The sequence below is a fragment of the Episyrphus balteatus genome, chromosome 4, assembly GCF_945859705.1.
Source record: "Episyrphus balteatus chromosome 4, idEpiBalt1.1, whole genome shotgun sequence".
NCBI lineage: Eukaryota > Metazoa > Arthropoda > Insecta > Diptera > Syrphidae > Episyrphus > Episyrphus balteatus.
The window spans coordinates 30,883,541-30,910,617 of record NC_079137.1 but is presented as its reverse complement, the minus strand read 5'-3'; the positions used below and the strand labels follow the sequence as shown (position 1 = coordinate 30,910,617).

The window sequence follows — 27,077 nt, the reverse complement described above, 5'->3', positions numbered from 1 at the left end:
TATCACTCTTATTTCCAACAGTGAGATAGCACGTTGGTAAAGCATTCGCCTAGCAACCCAAGAGTTGTAATTTCAACTTTGATTTAAAGATGTTTTATAACGGCAAACCACTTAAAACTAACGATGTTTTACTTTGATTTTAAAATTTTCGTCTGCAACGCTAAATCATTCCGAAAAAAAGTTGAATCAACGTGATTTTAAGTTGTTTTTTTTTCAATCAGTGTAGAAAACTTTATTTTGTTATTCGTTTAAAAATATAGTTGATATATGAACATTTTGTGAAAAAGCTGCTTTAGTAATTTAGAAACTTAGTGTTGGAAATAAAAGGTATCCTGATCCGTAATTTTTCTGCGTTCTTTGATTTCATAGATACGAATAATAAAATTCAAGGAACATAACATTGACGCGTAAAGTTTTTGGGTCAGGGATAATTTGTATCTATACTTGTCCTCAACCATTATCTCTTCAAAATTGAAAGAATTATTTTAAAAGAGTGTAACGATCATCTAGAACAAATACCTACCTATCAACTTTCAATCCAATAACCTAACTTACTCTTCCTTCAAAGAAATACCTTCTTACATTCTTTTATTCACGCAAAGTTCCACCATTGAACAAAGATTATATAGTTACCCACTTTTTAACAATTGAATAAATTGAATATCTTTTTGTTCTTCAAAACCAAAAATCCACATTCAATCCAATCATGATGTTAGTAGAACTTTGTCTCTGTGTACAGTACCTCTACATATATTACGTATGCTCCTTTAATGCTGACTTTATTGAGCATTACATAGTCATTCAAATTGATTTCCTCTTTACACTGACTGCTTCTGCTGCAGTCTATATATGTATATGAAAGCAGATGTAGAAGCGATATACAAAAATGAGATCACACAGAACACGGGTCGTCCTTGGTGCCAAGTGCATTTGACATATGAACTTTTATAGGTTACATATACATATATAAAATATATTTTAATTTTTTTTTTTATGTGTATATTCCTGGAAGTCACAAAGTTAAAAGAAACGGTTTTAAAGGAGCAAGCAAGCGTCTTCGTCGTCGTTGTCAGAGAAAAAAAAAGAGGAAAATCCCCAAAGTTGGTATCACATTCTTGGAATGATTTTTCTCATACCCCAACATCATTCAGCATCCATTCATGGTTCTCCACCTCAAGCGATTTGTTTTTTTTTTTTTTTTTGAATGACATTATCTTTGGAATAGACAAAGCCGTAGATATTAGAAGAGGGAAAGGGTCTCTACATCTTCAAATAATTTGAAGTATTAATTTAATGTTATCGATCAAAGTGATTAGGTAGATCGTACCAAATAACTATGATCGATAAGACCTGGATTCCAACGTCAAAATCCTTTTGGATTCTAAGTCGTTATCATTGTCAAAAGTCAAAAAAATAAAAATCGATTGATTAGTACTTTGATTTGTATCGATTTTTGAGGAAGTTTTTTACTTTCGATTTCTTTTTTTCGATTTATGATAAGTTGAGGATTTTAAATATTAAGCTTGAAAAAATATTTGACTGCTTTGAACAAAAAATCTATAAAATATCGATTTGTCAACAAAAATATCGATTTTTCGATAAAGTTTACACAAACAAAATCGATTTGATATCGATGAAATTTTGTAGGTCTATTATTTTGGATGACTGGATTGATCAGGATGTGAATTGTGCATGTATTTATTCTGAGGTTCCGTACTAAAAGTCAACAAACTAAATATCGATTGATTAGTAGGTACGTTAATTTTTATCGATGGTTTTGGGAGTAAAAATATCGATGTCTTTTTATCGGTTTATGATAAGTTAAGGATTTTAAATTATTTTTAATTATGGACCAAATTAAAATTGTAATTTTTCCAATACTAAAGACGTATAGAAACAATTTCATTTCTAATTTTATTATCAACAATAATTGTTAAAGGAAATGTGCAAATCAATATTGGCTAAAATAAGAGTTTTGATAAGAAATTCACCCGTTTTGTGATTGCCAACTATCAATATTTATAGTTGATAAAAAAATCAACCATTTTAAGCTGGTATGCAGAGTTTAAAGGTTTTTTGATAAGAAACTTTTTAAAGAGATAGCCACGTGCGCTCACAGTTTACCAAAACCTGTCTATAGCCAGCAGATGAGCAAGACGTAGGCAACGATACCTCTTTTGTCAAAATACAATAAGAGTAGTTTCGAAGTTATGTTTGAACAGATGAACCGATCGCAAAACCCTCCTTTTGGTTTTGCCGCAGTAGTCGGGTAAAAATGTCGATGCTATTTAAGATCACTCTAAATGAAGGGTTGGTTATGCTACCAAAAATTTTGATATTTTATATTTTCGTTAAAAAGTATTTTTTGCCTACGTCCTTGGACCGATAGATGCTCCTTTTTCAAAACAAACATATCAAAATATATCTTTTATATGGTTGTGTATGTGCTGCTTGACAGTTTTCATCTCAAAACGTCAAAGTGAATGCCCGACTAACAGCAAAAATTTTGCGTGCTCTTATATTGTGCGAATGACGATGATGATGATGATGCCAAAGTCGAAAGTCGATGATGACATATACAAACTATGCAATGATATAGTCACCGGAATCTGTTTTCTTTTATTTTTTTTTTTTGTTTTGCCTTCTTTTCTCTTAAGTCGATGTCGTTGTCTTCGTCTTTATTGTCGTCGTCCTCATCGTCAACTCTATTGGAATTGACATGTGCAAGACTTAATAAAAGTGTCGTCGTACAAAATAAAAATAAAAAATATAAAAAACACCGAGAACGAAATAAGAACATACAAAAAAAATGAAAACGATGGAGTAGCAGCAACCAAATGTAGTCGGATAAACAAGTTTTTTTCTCGAGAAATATTTTCCACATCTTCATCTCTGGCTCGAAATCAAGACTTGCAATCGAGATGACATCTTCTTCTCCTCCCTCACCTTCACAAAATTATCTCTCCCCAAATACTGTATGCAATTGAAATTGATTTTCATTTCAAAATCATCAAACTTTTTTCGGACGATAAAAAAAAATGAAAATTCCAACCAATATTGATTTGCTCTCTCTTTCCATGGCCGTAATCATATTTTGGTATGAAAATGCAGTGCATATTAGTTTTTGTAATTCAACATACAAACAATTTTTTGCCTTACAGACAAACATTTCCTCAGAAATGAGAAAAAAAAAACAGATTAGCAAAGATCTTGCAGCTATGTGTACGCTTTTGTTCGAAAGAGTTAGAGCACAGCCAGAGCCGAGAAGTCATTCGTTGAGCGTGTTGACAGATAATGACAGTCAATCAATCTTGGGGGCCATCTTTTTAAATTTCACATCGCATCACACAAGACACAACACAACTGACAGATATCGGAAGTGAAGATTGACAAAGAGTTATGATGACGATACGATGGCGATGCCGAGATGCCGACGCACGTCTGTTATTGTCATGTATCGGTCGGTGTTGCGGTATATTTCTTTTCAGATTCCAATTCCAATCCAATATCTACTCTGAGTAGAGAGAGGAATTTGAGCAAAAAGGCAATTATATGCTATTTACAGAAAAGTGCTGCTGCTATTACGAGTTACGATGACAGATGATGACAATGGAAATAGCTTTAGCCTATTTTGTGTAAAAATGTTTTTCTCTCTCTCTCTCAATTTACTACGTGTCCTATTTGTATGTATTTATTCTTCTGTAATTGTCTGACAAAATTAACTATACTGTGACAAATATGGTGTTAAACCAATAGTTGATTGGCATCTGGTAATGCGATATATGACTAAGAGGCGGATTGAAAGGCTCCACATCCACACACATGGGGGTAATTAACTTTCAATATATACACAATTAGCGACATTTACCACATCAATTACTGAGACTTTTGGAACGTTATACGTTCATCAGAAAACAAAGAAACCTATACACTACTCTGAACTGAAATTACCTTTAAGTAGGTATTTCATATACAGGGAGGATGTTTTTTTTATTGTGAATGAAGTCTTCAGTATTTAATGGTGACATGATGAAAGAGAATTAATTAAGAGAAATATATTTAACGAAATAATGAATGAATTTTGAGAGAATTAATATAAGAACATTTATATTTTATAATTATTTTTTTTAATCGTTTGTTATACTTAAATTGATTTATTTTTGTGGAAAACTTTAAAATCAGGGGCCGAATTACGGCATACGATTACGTTAATTCGTTAACGTATTGACGCTATATGTCTCTATATTTTTCTACTGATTAAATAGAGAAAGCAATATTCGAAACGTTAACGTATGATCATAATCGTATGCCGTAATTCGACCCCAGGTTTTTGATCTTGTTCTGGAGGTTATTAATTGTTTACTTTCAAGGGGCTAAAATGATTATTTATAATTTATGCTATAAAGGATGAAAACTTCTAATTTAATAGTTCGAAATTGCCACTGCATCTAAACCTCCATTAATCTATAGAAATTTTAGAAATTGGAACTTAGCCGATTTAAAAAAAAAAACAAAGAAAAAAATAAAAACTTCCCAGGTTCCAAAAATACTAGAGGGGTATTTGACATAGGGGTGACCCAAAAAGGTGATCAAAATTATTTGTTATTAATAAATGCAAAAATTAGTTACCAAATTATTACAATTTTTACAATTTGTATTAACCAATAGGATTTAAATATAGAAACGTTACACATACGCCACAGTGACCCGCAGTTAGAACGTATACAAAATAATTAAAACAAATTTATAGCTAACTAAAAAATTACACTAGTTCACCTTTGTTGACCATTCAATAAATGTCAAAATTTTAAATATGGGTGCTAAGATTTCGGAGCCATATCGCAAGCGAAATTGGGTTAAGTATTTTGTACCCACTAACGCATGCATAAAACAAAATAGCGGAAGTTGGCCGAACATAACAGCGAAAATTATGAAGTACTAAGTTTTTAGGTACTAAAAGCTACTTTATTAATTTTTTGTCGATTTTTCTTTTTCAGCTTTCGTGAAAAAACACTTTGGACTCTCAGTTTGATCACTGATCAAAATTAATAATCATTTTTATCAAAAAAAAACCGACTTCCACGGATCGAAACTGGGTGTTATGGTTTTTCTCATAGCCAGAAATTGAATGGGACCACACTGCGAGCACCAGGTGTCCAATACAAAAAGAATTATTAAAATTGGTTCACTCAGTCCAAAGTTCTAAAAATACAGACGAATTGAATACCTCCTCTTTTTTGGAAGTCGGTAAAAAAAAAGAAACTTGCTTAGTTAAAAAAAAAAAAAAATGCTTTGAATAAAAAAACATCTTTGAACAAATCCTAAAAAAGTAATACCTAAGGGTCTAACTGTGTCGGATCATTTGCCCGACAACCACTATAATAACCTAACCTAATCCAACGGATACACTTTCATGTTATTCTTCATTTTGTATTTTAGACTTTTGATCAGTTTTTTGGTGTAAATACCCGTATGTGCGCCGCCCTAGTTTAGCGAAAAATTGCTCCAAACTTTGGGTACATTTTGTCGGCCGAACAAGGAGCCAAAGTAGACAAGGTCCTTCAATACCTGACATTAATGGATGTCGTAGTTGAATGCGCTATTTGACGAAGGCAGAGTTTTTTGCTTATATTGACTTATAAACCGGTTTTAGTAATCTTAGATTCCATTCATACAGAAGTGCTATTGATATCACGTTGTGCGCTTCCAACTATGCGAATATTGTTGGTATATTCAAGCAGTTCGACCAACTTTTGAAACATTGTGCCTCTGGCATTGACGCACATATGACATCGGTGAAATCTTTTCTGCTCCTGATGGAGCAGATTGCATTCTCCAGAGATTGGCAGAGATTAAACATTGTTCAATACAGCTCGTCTCTATAGATATTGTAATATGCGGCCTTGAAAAGGATGAAAAGGTTATTAGTAACGCTATAATGTTCTTGGGTTTTTTTTCAAGAACTGCTGAAATGTGAAAATTTGGTCGATGGTCAACATTCCTGGTCTATCAATTGTTTACGAAGGGTTTCAGTCGTCCACAAAATATGGAAAAGAGTATCATTATAGGCGATGTTACGGAGACATTATGCCTATGTAGTTTGGTGCAGTCAGAGCTTCTCCTTTCTAAAGGATCGAGCAGACCATGCTGAGACTACATTCTGCAGACATGCTTTCTTCCAACCAAATTTTGCTGGTGAGTTTCTGGATACCCTCAACTAAATCTAAAAAATTTGGATATAAATCAAATCATATCAAATCTGTTATTGCGGACACGTCGGGAGTACGAAATTGTTGGCCTTCAACGTCTAAATTGAATGGTGCAATCTGTCGTAAGGCGAAGTTTTCAATCTGCGACTCCACTAAGATGTTCCACTGTTCGTCTTTTCAGGATTTGTATCTCTGAGATGTCCTTTTTAGCCTTATTGCTATATTATATTGCTGGGAATAAGTAAGAATGATTAAAGTTTGAATCACTACAGTTAGCATCTTCGTCTGATTGCACCACTTTCGTAATTGATTTATATAACACTTCCCAGTACTACATTCTAAAATGTTCAACTTATATGCATTCAACACGTTTGCTTCCAAAACGATTTCAAACCAGTTGATATTATTAACACACAATTGAATGCCAACCTTTAAAAAGGATACCCAAAGACCCAACATCACGTTTCACTTTTCATTCCAATTCAGGAAGGAAAAACGCATTGTAAAAGCAATTTTCACCCAATTTTTCTCCATAGTCTCCACTTAATAATTTGAATTCATCACAACGAACGACCACGAAGACGACAACCGACAACAATGGACACTATTAGTCACATTCAATGCCAAAAGCACTATAGTTTTCCGCCTCAACGACTTAACGATCCTAAAAATAAACTGGGAAACCCGCGAGCGTATAGTCACCGCTGCCTGCCGGCGACAACTACACGGGTAGACATAGTCGCCCTTATTTTTTTGGTTTATTTTGTTTTTTTTTTTTTCTGATGTCTTTTGAAAATAATTCAAGAGTGACACCTTAGGCGCGGCAGGCGCACCATCACCCTGGCGGAAATATCTTTCCAACTACTAACGAATACGAAAAAACATAAGAATATTACTTCTTCTTGGCGAGGTAATGGTTTGGTTTTTGGTTTTTGAGGCATCAATTTTTTTTTGGTTGTGTTTTTGCTGGGCAAGTTCATTAATCTGTCTGTGGCAGTGTTGGCGAAAAAAATGACTTTGATCTCCAGCCCAGGGCTGTCATCCATGTGTGACATCCTTACATCTTTTTTTGTTTCAATAAAACGACAAAAATGAGGAAAGAAAAAACAACGAAATGAAACCAAATTACAAACAATCAAAATATTTGCTGTCACGGAAATAGATTTCGTCGTTCAACTCAGAATTGTGAGAGTCTTGCACCAGCAAAAGCTATAATTATACTCGTATACATAATCACGCACCACAGAGCGATGATGATGATGCCACACGATGAATTAGCCCAATGGTGACTGAACGATCCTAGACACAGTGGACCGGAACGAATTTTGAATGAAATTAACCATCCATTTTTCTGTATTGTATTATTTAAATCGTTGCTATATGTCATGCTTACTTAAATTAAAAAAGCGATTTGACAGTTTTCTACTTTTTAATGGAGACTTTAAATTTAATGAAGAGTTAATAAATTAGGTCTTAATTAAAAATTTTAATCTTTAAGGTCCAATTTATTCAAACTGTATTAAATTTAAAGTCTCCATTAAATAGAGGAAATTTTAAAGTAGGTACACCGAAAAAAAAACCAATATCAATTTAACATTTTTTAAATATTAAATTAAAATTTTTAAATATCAGCCAAAAATGCTCTATTAAATGTGTTTTATGATATGTAAAATGTTAAAACAATATTTTTATTATCAGGGTGATATTTAAATGTCACATTTTGGAATTTTTTTTTGATATTTTATTATCATTTTTTTATATCAATTTCTCATCCCAAATTGTTGAAAAATATTTTAAACGAAAACGTAAAATCTAGTCAACATTGATATTTTAATTGTCAAAGTGAAATTTTCACTATCCACCTAAAATTAAAAAAATGATATGATAAAATATTAAAATTGATATTTTAATTGTTGGAGGACTTGTGTCACTCAAAAATGTTAATTTGATAGCTGTTATTATCAATTTTTTTTTCGGTGATGTGATTTGACAGATTTTTCATTTTTTATGAGGACATTGAATATAATGAAGAGGAAATAAATTGGACCTAAATCACATGCCTACATAAAAGTTTTAAAAATGTTTCTTTTAATTTTTTCCATTAAGCTAGACAGTTTATCCCACTGTACGAGTATTTTTGTATGTGCACAAAAACGATGCGAGATTTTGGGTGAAGTTGGAGTTCAAATTTTGTTTACGAACAAAAAAAAAATAAAGAAAGACTTCCGATTCAATAATGTGATTATGCAAAAAGTTATTTAATAAAAAATAAAACAACAAGAACCATTAAAAAAAAAAAGAAATATCAACGGATTAACGCAGTGGGGGAGTGTTGAAAACACAAAATAACTCTTGTGCTTGTGGCTTAATGTTTTTTGCAGCGGTTGTTTTGTCTACCTGATTAGTACAGGAAAGTTAGACTTTTTCGTAGACCGAAATACAGGACGGCTGAATTGTTGAAATCTGAAAGAGGGGTATTAGAAAAGCTTAATTCCTGGTTTTCGGGACGCCACCCCCCTGGCGAAATCCGCCATTTTGGAAAACGCGAATTGCTTTATATCTCAAAAACTATGGGTCCTATACAAATGATTATCAGATCAAAGTTATTGGAAATTTAATTATCTTTTTCTTTGTAGAACATTATTTTCTGAGCGGGCAATAGTTTTGAGGTTATGTTGTTTTAGTTTATTTTTTTTCGGTTTTTTTAAGATTTTATCATTCCCGGTATAAGTTACATAATTTTTTAAACAGTAAAAGTTATAGACCATCAAATTTCCAATAATTTGGTATATTTTTGAAAGTCATGCGATGTATAAGTCGAAAGTTATTGATCTGAAAACTATAATCTAAGTGCAGGAAAGTTAGTAAAAATAAAGGGCATTTTGTGGAACGAAAGACAGGCCGGCTAATTTTTTTTTCAAATCTGAAAGAAGGGTATTAGAAAAGCTTGAGTCCTAGTTTTCGGGACGACAACCACCTGGCGGAATCCGCCATTTTGAAAAACGTGAAATGGTCCATATGTACTACACTATTGGCTTGAGCGAATAAGTTACTCAACCAAAGTTGTAGGTAATATAAATATCGTTCCTTGTGCTTTCACTGTTTTTCAGCGAGGACAACACATTTGAGGTTATGTTGTTTTATTTTTTTATGTTTTCGTTTTTTTTTTTAAATTTTTCTCAGTGTCTATGATAGAAATATAAAAGTTGGATGTTTGACTTAAAACAAAATATGTGTACCACAATATTGTAAGTCTTACCATTACCCACCTTAATAAATCCCTCTCAAATCATATTTTTCTTGTTTTTACATAACGTACACGATTTAGCCTTTTTTTATACCTTATGCAAAAACATATAAGTGGGTATATTTTTTTAAAATATTGAGAGAGATTGCTCTTAAAGTTCCGTATCTTTGATTTTAAAAGTCATATAATCTTCAAAAGTATACCAAATTAATGGAAATTTGATGTTGTAAAACATTAATGGTGCTTATGTTTCTATCATAGAGACTGAGAAAAATTTAAAAAAAATACGAAAAAAAAAACAACATAACCTCAAAAGCGTTGTCCTGGCTGAAAAACAGTGCATGCACAAGAAAATATAAGTTAAGTAACTTATTCGCTCAAGCCAATAGTGTAGTAGATATGGACCATTTCACGTTTTTCAAAATGGCGGATTCCGCCAGGTGATTGTCGTCCCGAAAACAAGGACTTAAGCTTTTCTAATACAATTCTTTTAGATTTGCAAAAAATTAGCCGTCCTGTATTTCGTTCCACAAAATGCCCTTTATTTTTACTAATTTTCCTGCACTTAGATTATAGTTTTCAGATCAATAACTTTCGACTTATACATCGCATGACTTTCAAAAATATACCAAATTATTGGAAATTTGATGGTCTATAACTTTTACTGTTTAAAAAATTATGTAACTTATACCGGGAATGATAAAATCTTAAAAAAAAACCGAAAAAAATAAATTAAAACAACATAACCTCAAAACTATTGCCCGCTCAGAAAATAATGTTCTACAAAGAAAAAGATAATTAAATTTCCAATAACTTTGATCAGATAATCATTTGCATAGGACCCATAGTTTTTGAGATATAGAGCAATTCGCGTTTTCCAAAATGGCGGATTTCGCCAGGGGGGTGGCGTCCCGAAAACCAGGACTTAAGCTTTTCTAATACCCCTCTTTCAGATTTCAAAAATTCAGCCGTACTGTATTTCGTTCCACAAAATGCCTGTTTTTTTACTAACTTTCCTGTACTAGATGGGGATTTTAATTTTAATGGTTTGCAATGACTTGGGTTCTTGACAGTTTTTCTTGGAAGAACGTGTTGTAAGATAGGTAGGGTAGTGGTCGAAGCGGTACATTTATGTTAGTTTTTTTTTTTTTTTTTTAATGTGAAATTTATGGTACTCAGTATGCGGAAGAATGCAAAGCATGAATTATTTTATTTTTCATGCTGTTTTATTTGTATTTTTTTTTTTTTCAATTTGCAATTAACACAGATATTTGTTTTTTTTGTATCTTCAATGTATTTTTGGCGAGTTATTGACGTTGAATGTTTTTCCAAGTAATTATTGTCCTAGAGGCGGTTATCACAATGTCAATTTTGTTCAATTACAAAAAAATTAAATAATGATACAAAGCTAGGTTCTCAATTTAGTCTTCTGATTTTGATCCGCTGTTACTATTTAATGATGTGAATGGACCTTTTAATAGAAAAACCGAAAAATATTTCATTCATTGAATATCTAATTCGTTCAGACAACAAACTTTCAAAATTGTGTTTTATAAATGCCGGTATTTGATTAATAGAATAAATTAAAAATCTGATATCAATATAAACTGTCATTTGTGACACATGAATGATTCTTATGTTGAGACATTAAAAATAACGCAATATTCTTGGAACGTTTGAATCTGGAAATAAATTGACCTTTCAAAGTGCTGGTGAATAATAGCTTCTGCTTGATAAATTAAAAATCTGTACATAGAATTTATGTTATGTCGAAGTTGGTTACACTGGTCGGCAAAATAAAAAAAAGTTGGGACCGAGAACTTTGATATAGGTGATTTTAATTGACTTTAATGGCTGATCTCAAAACTGTTACAAATTTATTGTATCACGTCTAGTTTTTAAGCTATCAGCTCATTACTATTTTCGATATAAAGTCTAAAAAACAAATTTTCACTTATAGCCCAGGGTCGATAATTTTTGAAACAAAAAAAAAATCATAGTAGGATGAAACCCATTAGAAAAGGAGGTGAATATGATAAAAACGAAAGGAAAAATAAATTACGGGCGAGCCGTGTTCGGGAAGTGGGTGAGTTGAGTTTTTAATAATAAAAAATGGTAAATCTCGATTCCGGCAAAACTACAAGTCCTATGGAAAAAAGTTGTACAGCAAAGTTGTAGGTAATAAAAAGATCTACAACTTTTTATAATCAATTTTTTCACATAACCTCAAAATTTAGGTGAAAAAATTAAAAAAACCGATATTTTGGTTTTATTATTTTTATCTTTTTCAAAAAAAAAGTTTTTTTCTACGAAATTTGGTGACAACTAACCTTATTATGTCTCAAATACACTGTAATTTATTTGATTTAAAATATTTATTTTTTCACCTTATTTTGACTTAATATCAAAAAAACACCTTAATTTTCAATCGAAAATTCACGTGTGAAAATATCAGCTTTTTCAAAAAGTTGGTGAGTATTTTGTTCGTTGAAATATCTACTTTCAGATGGTTAAAGAAAAAATTTACATTAGTACACTATAGTACATTTTCTCGGAAAATGCAAAAAATGAAAAAAGCTGGAATTCGAAAATTTTTTTTATCATTATTTAAAATTTTGGCCTATTTATTTAAATTTATACCTTTATTACTCAAAAAACCATACGATTTATAAATGCAAGATCAAATCTTACGGGTTTTCAGTAATTAAAGTGTAAATTTTAATAAATAGGTAAAAGTTTTAAATAATAAAAAAAAAATTTCAAATTCCAGCTTTTTTAAGTTTTTGCATTTTCCGAGAAAATGTACTATAGTGTACTAATGTAAATTTTTTCTTTTACCATCTGAAAGTAGATATATCTTATTCAAAACTGAAATCCTGGAATTACCTATAATTTAATCAAGACAAAATCGGCATGGAAGTTCGACTCTTGGTCTTCTAACAACTTTGGCAAAACACCTTTATTTACAGGAACCATATATTTGAAACTCGCAATATTTGTTGAGCTATGCGCTATGCCTAAATTTAGTAGAATAATGAAAGTGACCTGTTATTCAAATGACTCTTATATTACAAATTTTGTAAAAAAGGGGCGTGGTAACTACCAAACTTAAGTGTAGTAAAATCGCAAAGAAATTGGTAACCATTTTTCTTGTGGTATGAATGTATATTTGGGTACTATACATATATCAAGTTATCCATGGTAAAAATAAGTACATACGATGATAGAGAATGCGAAAAAAGTGGGTCTTCTTACAAGTCCGTCTTTCTGTCTGTACAAGAATCTGTAACCAAACGGATCAACTTAAACTTGGAACCTACCCATGTAGCTTTTTTTAGAGAATCTCCAAAGAGTTTTTTGGAATTAATTTATTTAAAAAAAAAAAATACCGGTACCGTTCATCCATGTAGTTACCATTTTTAAAAATGGTATAGTTTTATCAAAATCAGCTATTTTGCTGATTCAAAAAGTTTTTTTTTCAAAAACTGATTAAATTTGTGAAATGACAATCGCTTCGTTTTATCAAAAAATAGGGGCGATATTTTATATTTTATTTGTCTATATTTTATTTGAAGGAGCTAGTAAAAATGCTAAGTCTATTCATTTGCATGTTGATAAACTAAGAAAACCTGCAATTGGGTGAGGCTAATCACGTGGGTGAGGTAGCGCAGTGCGTAGTGTACTGGCTTCTGAACTCGCTTGGTCTAGGTTCAATACTCAAGTGTGACGGAAGAAGTTTTTCAAATCAAATGAAAAAAATTACTAGACCAAGCACCACACACAAAAATGGAATAAAAGGAGTCTGATGATCGGATTGGCATCCGTGAAACAGTACTGTAACTCTAGCCATAAAACACTTGGTGGTAGCACCTTCAAGATGTTGTTGTTGTTCAAAGATTATAATGGAATTGACGGAACAAAAAGCAGTCACTGCAAAGTATGGAAACATACGAAAAAACTGTAAAAATAAAAAAAAGTGATGGCCAATGGCAAAAAACACCAAAATAAATTAATTTAAAAAATTTTGCACTTTCGTCATAACTGTAACTATAATGGACCGATTTTCATAAAATATCAGGTTTTTATAAAACAAAGAGATTATCGTCTCATTTTAATCGATGCTGTTATTTTTATTGTCATACAAAAAAAAAAAATTATAACACTATTTTTGAGATCGATCTGAACAAAATAGGTACACTGAGTAAAGCGCTTTCGTTTTCAAAAATCTTTCAAATGTCAAATAATTTTTACGAAGGTACTATTTTTAGTACAAGGGTCCAGTGAGTGGGTAAATCTGATTTAGGTACAAAAGGTGAATTCTTTCTAATTTTTTAATTGTTGTTTTAAAATAGGTCCTTGTAGTGCAACTTTTCGACATTGTGAGAGACCTCGATCCATCATTTGAATTAAAAAATACACAAAAATCTTTGGTAGATAAAAAAATCAAAGACGTTAAGTCTAAGTCTAACTGTGCCTTCTGAATGTAATTTAACGAATTTTATAAAATTGTAAGTACTTTTGATGCAACTAAAAGAATACACAAATTTTCATAATAACTTTTCTCAAGACTACTTGCAATCATTGGATATCAGTTTGTCAAAAATCTTCTTCTACAATCTTTTGCACAGCATGAATCGAGAAAAAACATCAAAGATTTTATTTATTGACTGACATTAAAGTCGTAATGAGCTATTTAAACAAATCCTAGCTTTTGCTATCGAATTCCACAAAGAATAACAAAATATGCAATAGATTTAAATTTACATATCACATCGTTAGAAAACCATTCGTGGGAGCCCTCTCGGCTGCAGCTCTTCAAGGCACTTAACATTCTCACGACAATTTGATTTTCTTTTTACATCTGATCGAAATTCGTATACAACAATGATATTCCCAGACCACCACCATTGTCGACGTATAGTAGTTGGGTGGGCACCTAAACAATACCAAGAAAAGGTAAAGTCATCAACTTAGTCGTATGTACTTGCTTTCATTTTTAAATCTGTATTGTTATAAAAAATTTCTATCGTAAAATTTGTTGGTTTTAAGACTCGAAATTGTAAGAGTTGACGTTTTCTTAAATCCCACAGGCGGATCACTAGTGTGAAGCAGTTACGTGGGATAGTTATGATCCCCCCGACATCGAGATCATAACAGCGCCGAGAAAAAGGAAGAAGAAGAAGACGTTTTCTTAAATCCCTGTTTTCAATTATTCAAAAAGATTCAATTGACCACATATTTGATCCTCTCGAATTAATTTTTTGTCTAACCCTATACCAGTCCTTATAGTAGATTCTTATTTTGCAACTTATAAACAGATACCCTAACCCGCATTCAACATGAATATCCTTTGAATTGCAGTAAGACAAGCCATAAATTATGATCCTTATTCGTTGTTTCAGAGTATTCTTACATTTTTTTTTTTGTTCTTGTTGGTGTTTTTGCTCGCTCTCCTTTGTGTTTTTATGTAAATTCAAAAATGTGATTCTCGTCTTTTTACATCTATATTATGTGCGGGCCAACGCACATTGGCAGAGCCAATGACCTACAAACCACTTTTCGATAGCAAGAGCTATCCTCGTATAGAAACACCCCCTGCCTTTAAGTTATCTAAAAAGAAACTGTTTTAAATTAGCCACCATTGCACCAGCTGCGTATCGATGAGGTCCTTTCTTCTTTTTCTTCTGTTTCTTCTGTTAAAAGTCCTTCGTTTTTACTGGTGTGACCTTTTTATATGTACCAAAGGCGAATACTGACACGTAGGAGTGCCCGCTACACTCCGATAAAATAAAATAAGAACCCCCTAAAGGATATATCGAAGAGTTGAACTTTTCTCTACAGGATAATGCACTCATTTTCCTCATTCGTTCGAACTGCAAGTGTATACAGAGTTGAGTTTTGTTCTTTTGTGCTTTTCTAGCTTTACTAACTTAGACACTGGTATAAATAAATTTTCAGAGAAAATACCTTTTTAAATTTGCAGTGTCAAGTCAATGAATTTATTCATCTACACGACACGAAGTACGGCGAGGATACGAATAGAATGAGAATAAAGGCGATGGCAACGATATGATGATAAAGTCTTTGGGAGGAAGAGTTGCAACTCCATCTGCTTCTTTAGACATTCTGACTGACGACTATCCAGTTTATAGTACGCTCCCGACTGACTAACTGACTATCTTACTTCTTCGGTTCTTCTACCAATTCATTATCGGGAAAATGGGTGCGCCCTTTATTGTGATTGTTAAGTTGTTATATCATTTTATATTAAATGATTATACCACGTTGTGAGTGCTCTCTGTAACAATACTTACTCACACTCGGGTTTAAGAGTAAGTGTACAGTACGTTATTATAGCCTTATTGATAAATATAATGTACCAATATTTTTTTTGGTTCCCATTATTATCATACAAATATGACAGAAAATAGATTTCTTTTTAATTTCAAAATATATTGTCTAAAAAACCTGGCCCGTAATATTTGAATATTTTTCTTTGAACAGTCTTATTAATCAGCAAATTTTAATGTTGGTACCTATTCCTTTTGTAATATAGTTATGTTGAGTAAATTTTGTACTTTTGTAGACTTCGAAAGTTTTTGAAATTTAAAAGTTAATTAGTTATTTCCAAAACCTTGCATTAAGAGTCTTTTGTGTAAACCCAGCAAATTTCAGTTTTTAGTTTGTTGTATTTTTCTATTGAAGCTTTGAGTCTTTGACTCTCTTGTACCTATGACACACTGCTAGTATATGTAGATCTGGGCTGTAAAAATATAAACTAAAGAAAAATGCATTTGAAATTTAAAAAAAGATATTTATCGCAAATACAAAAAAATGCATTAAAAATAAAAATATTTTGCATTAAAAAATTTATTGCAAATACAAAATTTTCTACATTGAAAAAAAAAAAAAATCAAAGCAAAATGTGTGCATTATTTTTTTTATTATACACTAGCCCAAAAAATTAAGGGAACAAAAAAAAAATCGTGATTTTTTTAGTGATATTCGATAGGCTGTATCTCAGTAAAAAATGATCGCATCATGACAAAATAAAAAGCGTGTAAAAGCTCTATTCTTCTAGTTTTAGGATGAAATGTTAAAATATTTTCTTTCTAACGGTAAGATAGCTAAATCGTTGAAACTGTTAAAAAACAAAAATTTTCCAATTTTTGTTTGTTTTTACTTTTCTCTTAAGAAAGTGGGAAATTTTTTTCTGAAAAAATGATTATTATTTTTAGAAAGGCTATTTATTTGGCTTTAAGGTTCATTTTGTTTCAAACTTCTACGATTTTTTTTAACTGCAATATAAGTCATCAAACCAAAAACCATACTTTTGACTTTGACTATCAATATCTCAACAACGGATCACTGTACAGAATATTCAAGGACACATTTAAAAACTTCATTCAATTTTCTACAAAGAAATTAAGTTTGCTTTGGTAAACAAATTGTTTTCTTATTTTTTAGATTAATTTAGAAAAGCTATCCAAATAGGCATTTTTACGTTTTTTTAGAAAATTTACCGCTATTTAATTTCTATGGGTGATAAGATTAAACTGAGGCTTAATTATTAAAGCTTAATATACCTGAAATTAATATGCAAAGTTTCAGACATATTCATCAAGCAGTTTTTCTGTTGTGAGGGTTTGAATTTTTGAGATGAAGTAAAACACCATATTTCTGCAGGTCTAAATGACTTACTTCTTTGAACTTTTTTATGAGCAAAATTAAATTCTTTTGAGTTTGTTTGAACATTTTATTGATAAATATCGTTTAAATTTAAGATAAACCAAGGAAAAATTAAAAGTTTTCAAAAAAAGTTAAATTTTGAAAAAGGCTTTTTATACCATTTTTGGATGTTTTTCCTAATTTTGAATTTTTTTTTGTTTTTTCTTGGTTTATCTTAAATTTATTTGTTTTTACTTAAGAGAAAAGTAAAAACAAACAAAAATTTAAAAATTTTTGTTTTTTAACAGTTTCAACGATTTAGCTATTTTACCGTTAGAAAGAAAATATTTTAACATTTCATCCTCAAACTAGAAGAATAGAGCTTTTACACGCTTTTTATTTTGTCATGATGCGTTCATTTTTTACTGAGATACAGCCTATCGAATATCACTAAAAAAATCACGATTTTTTTTTGTTCCCTTAATTTTTTGGGCTAGTGTATTTATTTTTTTAATGTTCGTCGAATTTCTTACAATGTTGACTTCAAAGTGATTTTGGTGAAAAATTTTGATATGGACATCGATAATCAAGGTATGAATGCTATTCTAAAAAACATACTTTGCGTTGTTTTTTTTTAACATTAGTGTTTTTAAAACAGCGCAACACAACATTGCATAACCTATTATTATTATTAACTTAAAATCACCGAAAACCACGTTGATTGAACTATTTTTCGGAATTATTTTGAAGACGAAAATTTTAAAATCAAAGTAGAACATCGTTAGTTTAAAGTGGTTTGTCGTTATAAAAGATCTTTAAATCAAAGTTGTTTCAACTTTGAAAAAAAGCATCAATTTATTAAAAAAATATAAAAAATTGGCAGCCGCTGGGGATCGAACCTACAACTCTTGGATCTCTTGGCGAATGCTTTACCAACGTGCTATCTCACTGTTGAAAATTAGAGTGATAAAATGCAACAAAAGCTGATGTCCGATAAAAATAAGAAACATTTGTTTAAATTTTAATTTAAAGATGTTTCATGTTAGGTTTTTTCAACATTAAATCAACTTTGAAAATATTACATTTTACGATGCGTTTTTTCCCTCAGTATACTTATAGATTTTTATAAATATTTTGTTTTTGAGAAAATTTCTCCACGGATACCTTTAAAAACATGGAAAGAAATAGTATTCCAAATTTCAAAAGAATCGGTGCAGTATCTTTGAAGTGATAAGGTGAACCGGCTTTGAAAACATTAGTTGTGGGGAGAACCATTTAAAGTTTCGAACTCCGACTAAAACGTTCGTAAGCGAAATATTAAAATACTCATAACTTGGTCAATTTGGCTCCAATAGACCTACAATTTGAACACATTGATTTTGAGATATAAAAAAATTTTAATGCAAATAAAAAAAAACCGGGTTTCCCGGGAAAAAATAATATTTCAGTTTTTTTTTTTATTCTTGAGAACTTTAATATTTATTAGAATGTAGTCTTAAGTATTTGACTAAAAATTACCAGATCATTAAATAATGGTATAAATATGTCCATAATATTGCAAAATTTATACAAAATCAATACCTAATTAAAAAACGAAAACGTTTTTTTTTTCTAAATTTCATCTTTAAAAATAAATTTCTCAAAAACTATTTAATGAAACAACTTGGGTCAAAAAAAAAAAAAAAGGATACATTACTAACTTTAAGAAAATCACAGGATTGTACGTGTATTTTATGATTTTTAATATTTTTTTTCTCCCGGCTAATCGGGAAGTAAGTGGGTAAGCACTTAAGTGGCTCTTACTGTACCAAGAAAATAAAAATTTTTCCTTCCGACTAACTTTTTTGTCATTTATTATTATTTGATGTGGAAAATGTGCCAAAATATTTTTGACCAGGTTTTAGACCAAAATACCGCACTGTGCGTCGTTAAAATTCGCTGCTTGTCAGTCAGTCGTATGATACTTCACTTTATTTCTAACTGTTATTGCTGATTTTTTTTCCAATCCGTCCCTTGTGCCCCCCCCCCCCAGAAAAAAATCCTGGATCCGCCCTTGATTATAGTTGAAATAACTACATCATGTATGGTCAAATTGCCAAAATTCTAAGAAATTCGAGGAATATTTTATGTAAACATTTTGCATAATTTTTGTTAAAAAAATAAGAAAATTTTACTTTGCATAAGCAAAAAGTTCATTCTTAAAACTTGTATGTGAAGTTTTCATTGTAAATTAATTCTTTGCCGCCGGGTACAAAAGGGTTAAGTCATAAATGATAGTTTGCCAGAAAATGCGATTGAAGTTGAGCTTATGTATGAAAATCGATGAAATTTTGAGCATTGACCCATTTATTTTTGTAGGAAAGAATTGCTCTAAAGGAGAATGGGCAATTTTGTATCTAACTTGGACGTTCCGCGGCCAAGAACGATTTTGTTATTTTTTGATGTAGTTAAGTCTTACATACATTGTGCAGAAGTTTTATCTTTCTAAAGTTCTTCACAAACTAATAAAATGCATTTTTGCATTTAAAAGTTATGTCTCAATGTTTAAAATTGAACGTGTATTTTAAGTGCAAGATATGATAATCTGTCATTTTCCCTGAGCCTGAAGACCTTAATCTTGGATATCCAACCAATAGAACCCAAAATATTGGCTTTTTAAAACATCAATTTCGAGTCTATTTTAAGACTTCTTTTTCAATTTTTTGTTTGTTTTTTCCTTTTGAAAACTCAAAAACAAAATCTTGAAGTCGGATATTCAAGATTGAGGTTTTAAATCATAGAAAAAATGACATAAAATCATATTTCATAATTTAATTAAAACAGTAATTCAATTTGCCGTTCGCATATTGCTCGATGCATTAACAACACTAATATTGCCATATCTTCCATTCCAAATGCAATACAACGAAACGGCCATAGTAAAAATTTTTCCTACGTTATAGTTCTTTCATTTGATACCAATTTCATTACTGGCCGCCAAACGTCCAATATGCCCATTCTCCTTTATGTTTTTGATACCAAATAAAAGATAAAATAGAGCTTATTCTTATTCCATCAAAACCCAAAAAGTGCAATTTTGTGACTTAACCCCTTTGTACCCAGTGGCAAAGAATTCGCCCTATCGTGAATTTCCAGGGGAATTTTGTTTCCCTTTGTTTTTTGTTTTTTCCGCCAGAATTAAAAAAAAAATGCTATTAAGTAAAAAAAACTTAATTTCCCTGGAAAATTTACTGCCGATAACAATGAATTCCGGTGAAAACTTGATATCATCACTTTCGTTCCCATTTTTAAAACTTGGAAAACATTTCAAATCCTAAGCGGGCCTTAGGTCAGTATTGAATAATCTTAAATCTTCGTAGAAGATTTTTTTTTCAATTTTGCCCTCTCAAAGAAAGGTGAGGTTTTTTTATGATAATTTTTTTTAGGCCTGGAATTATATCTTATTGCTAAAAAATGGCATTCAAAGCAGTTTTGTAAAAATATCTATTCAAATAAAAAACATTTAAAATAAAAAAAAAAAAACAATTAAGTACTGCAAATACAAATTTTTAAATTAAAAAAATACAATTCAATCCTAACATTAAAAAAATGTTATTGTAAATAAAATATTGCCATATTTTCTGTAAAAAAGAACGCAATTTCCTGGGCCATTCTTTCTGAAAAAAAAACCGTTCTACTCTAGTTTTTTTTTCCATTGGGTGTTCTGATTCATTTATTCAAATAGTTAATTCAATTTTCTCACTTTAGCACTTCATTAATTTGTTAGAACAAAACTTTTGTCCTCGACTGTATGGAACGCACCTTTGCAATAGCAACAGGTTTATCAATAGAAAAACAATCTTTGGGTGTGGCATATAGCTTCCTGACCTTTTTTTCTCATCATGTTAAATTGGTCCTTATATTACAGGATATCGTGGAACGTGCACCTTATTTTGTCCTCTATACCGCGGCAGCGTATGTATAGGTGGGGTACAGAGCTCGCAATACAATTAATTAGAGTCCAATATTTGTCTTATCCCCCAAACGATAAATTCCGTCACACACACAAACACACTGAAACATAAAAAAACACATACTATATGAATATAGGGCAGCTGTAAGTGTGCATAAACTCGCGTTTGTGTATTTGTCTGGCAAATAGTTTATTCAATGCGATATCGTGAGAAGGATAAATGACAGTTGGCCATCAAACGATCTTTTCTATCATGGCTGGTCTGTCAATGTGCGGCACAACCTCCTCCCCAAGTAATACTATAAGCTCCATCCACTACCCAAAACCCCCTCAACCATGCGAACGTCCGCAACACACAAATGCAATAGATGTCGACCAATATCTCATTTAGTTTCAATAGAATTTTTTCCAACCTCGCCATTTCTCTAAGCTCGCCCTTTGGCGGCTGTCCTTGTCGTATAGGGCAATGGCATTGGGCTGGGTTGTGTAGAGCTTTGGGGTTTCGGTATCGAAATTTATTGCAACAATTTGTGCTGGCAACACAATGGTCTTTCGATAGTCGGTTTGGTATGGGGCTGGGGTAGAATATTGGTTGGTAGATCCTGATGGCGGTGGCGGCGGTGGTGGACAACGTACATTAGTCCTTGTTGCTGCTACTACATGGTGTAACTTTAAAGTTCCATGTCCTTTTGAGAGTATTTTTTTGTTTCATTTTGGTAACGTTCATAGTTCATACTATGTTATGATATGACCATGTTCATATGCTCAAGGCCGCTGCTGTGCAACTCAATATACCTAGCAGCTAGCAGCTAACACTATACCACAACTCAGCTCAGTCCAGAATTGGAGCAAATGGAATTATAATTTGAATATAGAGGCTCTTTGGCGGTTGGTTTTGTTTTATTTGATTCGCGGTGCAATTTCCATTTGGGAGACAAATTTTTGTTTACATTGTAATTGGCCAATGAATAGAGATAGAACCGCTGCGCGCCGGACGACGACGACAGACGGATGATAGAATTAATTATATTTGTGGTTTCGAATTTGGAACTGTTTTAATTTCTTTTTTTTCTATTTTTTTTGTTTTGTGTTTTTGTCTTTGGTCTAGCAACTGTCGATTGAGTACTCTAGAGTTCGTAACTAATTTATTTTTTTTTTGTTTCTTTCATTTCAGGTATGTATACAATTGAAACGAATGATGACACGACGACGACGCTTTTGGCGTATGTTGTGAGGGTAATAAATTTAATGGAAATCAGTCAGCTATCAGGTAAAATTAAATTAAATTAAAAAAAAAAAAAATTTTAAAATAAAATAAAATACCAATGGATGAGTTTTGACATAAAAACTATTAATCAGAGTTTTATTGGCTATGGATTCGGATTCAATAAAAATAGTGTTTGAGATTTTAATAAGGGTTTGATACTAAATATTAAAAAAAAAAATTGTGCACATTAACTGGATATTTTGGAAGTCATCAGAAATTAATGGTTTGAATTTCTTTAATAGAAACAAAATGCAATAATTAAGTGGAATCGATATGTTTTGTAGATTTCAACAGATTTGATCAAAAAAATACATAAAATGGTTTCAACTTTTTTGAAATTTAGGTAGGTAACCCTTATGAATATTTGAAAAACGTTGAAAAATTTATTAGCAGCTCAAGGGTCTTAAGAAAATTTTAGGAAAATGGTAAATAAAAACAGTGAGCAAATAGCAAACATTCGATTTTTTGTTTTAATTTTTATCCTTTACAAAAATAGTTGGATTAGGTATGTACATGTACATATAACAAAACAAGTATCAGAAATTCTCTAACGTTGAAAGTTTTTGTAATAACGTATTTTATAATTATAGAACAAAAAAATTTAAAAACAAAATACAATTATAAAATATTTAAAATGGAAGCAAAAAAAAAAAAAAACTTGAGCTAGTATAAGTCACAGTAGGTACACAAAATAAGGTAATATCTTCTATCATTTTTAAATTACCTACCCACCGAAGAAAAACACACAAAAACTATATAAACCACCCACACAACTAATTTTTTACCAATATTTGAGCATATTCCGACAAGAAGCACAAAGAAAATTTGTTATTTTTCACTTAATAATTTTTTCAAATGACATTTTATAAATTAAAACAAAAACAAATATCCTGTTAACTGTGATTCAAATATATATAAATTAAATGCTGAACTGACAGATAGGTCTCCGTTTTTGACAAACAACCGTTCGGAAGATATTATTTATTTTGTGTATTGTGGAAAAATGGTCTGAAATTGACATCTTTCTTAACCAAAAAAATCACCTTTGCAGAGAGTCTGCTGCTTCGTTTCCCTGAAATTCACCATTTCCAGGGACCCAGTAGAGTTTTGTGTTATTTGCCTTGCCAAGTTCGGTTAGATTTCTTACAAATTGATAATAGTATATTGCTTTAAGTGCGCTCATTTATCTTTAGCGTTTAATTCGTGAAATATGCTTGGAATGGAAAGTTTGGTTCTATACCCAAATGCTCCTGATCAAGTTCCATCAGTGCTTCTCGATCCATCAGTGTACCAATCGATCGTGTTTGTGTTCACAGGATAGTTTGTGGATTTACTTACCCATTCTACCTTGCTACTAAACATAGTTTAAAAGTTTTCTCCGAAATTGTATTTCTTGATCATGCAATATCTTAAGATGTAAAAGTTTAAGTTTGATAATAAAACGATCATCTATCTTCCCAATAGCCTATTCTTAACCCGGATTTTCCAAAGACCAAAAACACCACCTGTTTACCAGTCTTAATTTAAATTCATTGCGTTATTAACTTAAATTTACTTTTCTTACTTATCGTACTTTTTGTGAATTAATTTTGTATTATTATGTTAACTTGTAACTTGTAACCCATTGTGAATTATCTTTCGTCATTCTATTCTTTTGTTAAAATTTCGTTTTTTTCTTTGTAAAGCTCTGCTGTGGCTATCACGGCAAAATAAGGTTGAGTTCAAGCCAAGAAGGGTCGTAAAAAAGCGTGTTTGATTTTTTAAAAGAGAAGACTAGAAACTATAATATAAAAACCTATAAAAACTACAGTCCACTCAAAACGAATTAACACCGCCTAGTTCTAAGGTACGCAAACAAATATTTCGTGCATGTGCTTATTTAATACAATACCTCCTTTCCTCCTTGTTCGAAAAGTTTATCATGTTACCCGTCAGAACTAGCAGTTCCATTGCTTTCAAACGTTTGCTTAAACTTTTTCCAATTATTTTATTGCTGAATGACGGAAATTGATCTTCATTGGCTTGACTCTATATTCATGAACTTAATGTTAGTAATTTTTAAGCCACAAAATCTGCTGTTGTTAAAGTGATGGGTAGTTTTTTTTTTTAAACCAGGTTTTTTCTAATGATAAACTGCGGTTAAAATTGCTGACAATTGGTAATTATTTTCTTTAGCTGTTATATATTTTGACAGCAAAATCTCAGTTCGCTTTTATATTCTGACTTTTCTGTTATCGAAAGTATTATTTTATTGACTACTTTTCGACTTGTTATAGTCAATTTATTCAGGTGTAATTCTCTTAAATACTGTAATAGGCCCAAAATAGCTGCGGTTATCCAACTTTCAATCAATCAACTATTTTTAGTTGTTGTGTATTCAGAATATTAAAAGGTACTACTGCTTACTGCAGTTTTACAATCAAAGTAATATTTTAAAATTGAAGTTAAAAAATGAGAAAATTTGTTTTTGTACTTGTCAATTAACTGTCGCATTTATGCTAGTTATCTTGATTAAGATGGTTTTTTATTCGGATTAATTTTCTTAGTCGTCTAAATTCATTCCTTCAACCCAATGCCACACAACAGTTCCACTATCCTTAGTCCAGTGCATTTATGATGTTCATATATGGGCGACCCAGCAGTTTGTACCACCCCCAAATTTTGTATAGCAGAGTTGTAGAGAATTTTAAGGCAAATAATCTTTTTTCGATACGTTTTTTCATAATTTTGATAAAAAGTGCTCAAATCTTTAAAATTGTCATTTTTTTCGATTTTTTTTACTTTTTTGGCTTGTAACTTTTTTAATATTCAGAATATCGAAAAAGTAAAAGACGCGAAATTTTATTTCCTACGTTTCTTGTATACACGACTTTTATGTAGGATAAATAGAAATCGAGATATTCAACAAAAACTAAAATCCAAGATGGCGGTCGAAAGGTGAATTTCTCGAGTGCGAAAAATCAGGGTAATGATATTCAGCCAATGCTCTATCGAATGAGCAAAAAAAAATTTGAGGATGGTACAAACTGCTGGGTCAAATTATAAATGCACTGGACTACCTATACTGACTCCAAGTTTCAATTTCATACTGTTTCATGGAAGATGTATCAAATTTCTCGTAAAGTGATACTAATATATGCCTCAAAAACCGAATTGGAGTGTGATTCCAGTTAGATATGTCCATTTCATGTGCCTCACAACAATATCCACTTCATTCAACACCATTATAATCTCTTTTCTCTAAAGTCCACAGAAAACACCAAATCTTTATTTCTATTTCCGTTCTCAAAGAACATTTAACCTAATGGCACCTTAAACGAAAATAACAATATTGCAAATTTGAATCAATTTTAAAAATCAAGACACGACTTCTTATAGTAACCCGCATAACCTTGTGAATTCAAGTCTGACTCATCCTTTTGCATGCTTGTGAATGTCTAAAAATATTCCCTCATCCCGTTGTGTCCAAGTCAAAAGTGTTACATCCACTTCCGTTTGGCGATCCATTCATCGCATTGCACATCGCACAGACATCTTTTCTTTGGGGTTTGTCTGTTTGTTGGTTTGTTTGTTTAAAACCTCACCATGCGTAACCGATATTTGTGAATCTCACGTTCCGCATACAAATCGCATTTGCAGACTTCAAAATATAAACACTAAGCCAATCCAGAACGTGAGTGAAATTATTTAAAGCTCTATATTACCAAGAGCGAGGCTCCATGAATGCGCCGTCTTTACCATTCACAGATTCTATATGGCTAGGTACAGTCATTAGGGCCAAACAACATAACCCTATATTCATATGGATTGCGCCACGTCATTCATTGCCTCACCATCACCATAACCATACCATAACTAACCAACACCACTTCTCTGCTCTGCTGTATCTCTGTCATCGATGATTTGTAAATGGGGAACCAAACACTTTCTGAAAGCCTCTCAAATCGATGCACAAAAGACTCAAGATTACCCTCTTTTGAATAAGACTTATCCTAAGGATATGCAGCTGCTTTTTGCACAAAGGACATACCATTTCCTTTCGACTCGATTCTCTCTCTCTCTCTGCAGGAAGAAATCAACACCTTAGTCAGGTTACACAAAAAGATGAAAAAAAAGTGGAGGTTAACAAAAAAAAAAATAAGCAGCAGCAGGAGCATCAGCTAGGATGTGACTTTATCGCATTTCAAGAAAAGGGAATTTCCTCCTTTTGTCAGAATGTATAAGTGTGTAATGTGTATGAGTGTGTATGGATCTGTAAGTAGTTATGAATTCAATTCGTTCTCAAAGGACCTCCGACAAGACCGACGACGCCGCTGCCACTGCCGCCGCCAACTATACAGCTATGACTGCATGGAGCCAAAGAAACATTATGATGCAATATGGGACCGCATCAAAGGCGGATATGGCCCCCTACCTCATATGCATTTATATTGTTATCCTTTGAGTGCCGAAGACGACTATGAGACGTTGCCATCGCCGCCGCCGTAGTCTTCGCCACCGTTGCATCTTGCACGGCAGAAGACTGCACAGGAAATCTTTTCTGCCACAAAGTAAATTGATCAAATTCGAACGAACGAAATAAACTTACACTTGGTTATCAAGTATGATGATGCAGTTTTTTTTATTTATTAAGAATTCATAAATGCCACACAAGTCAGTCAGTATTTTCACAGTGATGCTATATAGAGTCTTTAGAAACGAGGTGTTGCAAAAGAGATACCTACACCAGCATAT

At 31.7% G+C, this 27,077-nt stretch overlaps 1 protein-coding gene across 2 annotated transcripts in view; it reads left to right on the top strand.

Annotated features, from left to right (window-relative positions):
- The window catches only part of LOC129917867 (matrix metalloproteinase-2), a 319,353-nt gene that overhangs the window by 47,812 nt on the left and 244,464 nt on the right, over positions 1-27,077 (top strand). The window contains exon 2 of one of the 2 annotated variants that reach the window (XM_055998057.1): positions 22,251-22,346. The exons of the other annotated variant lie outside the window; for it this stretch is intronic. The gene's annotated coding sequence lies outside the window, so the exon portion shown is untranslated. The remainder of the gene's footprint in view (positions 1-22,250; positions 22,347-27,077) is intronic. 2 annotated transcript variants of the gene reach the window in all.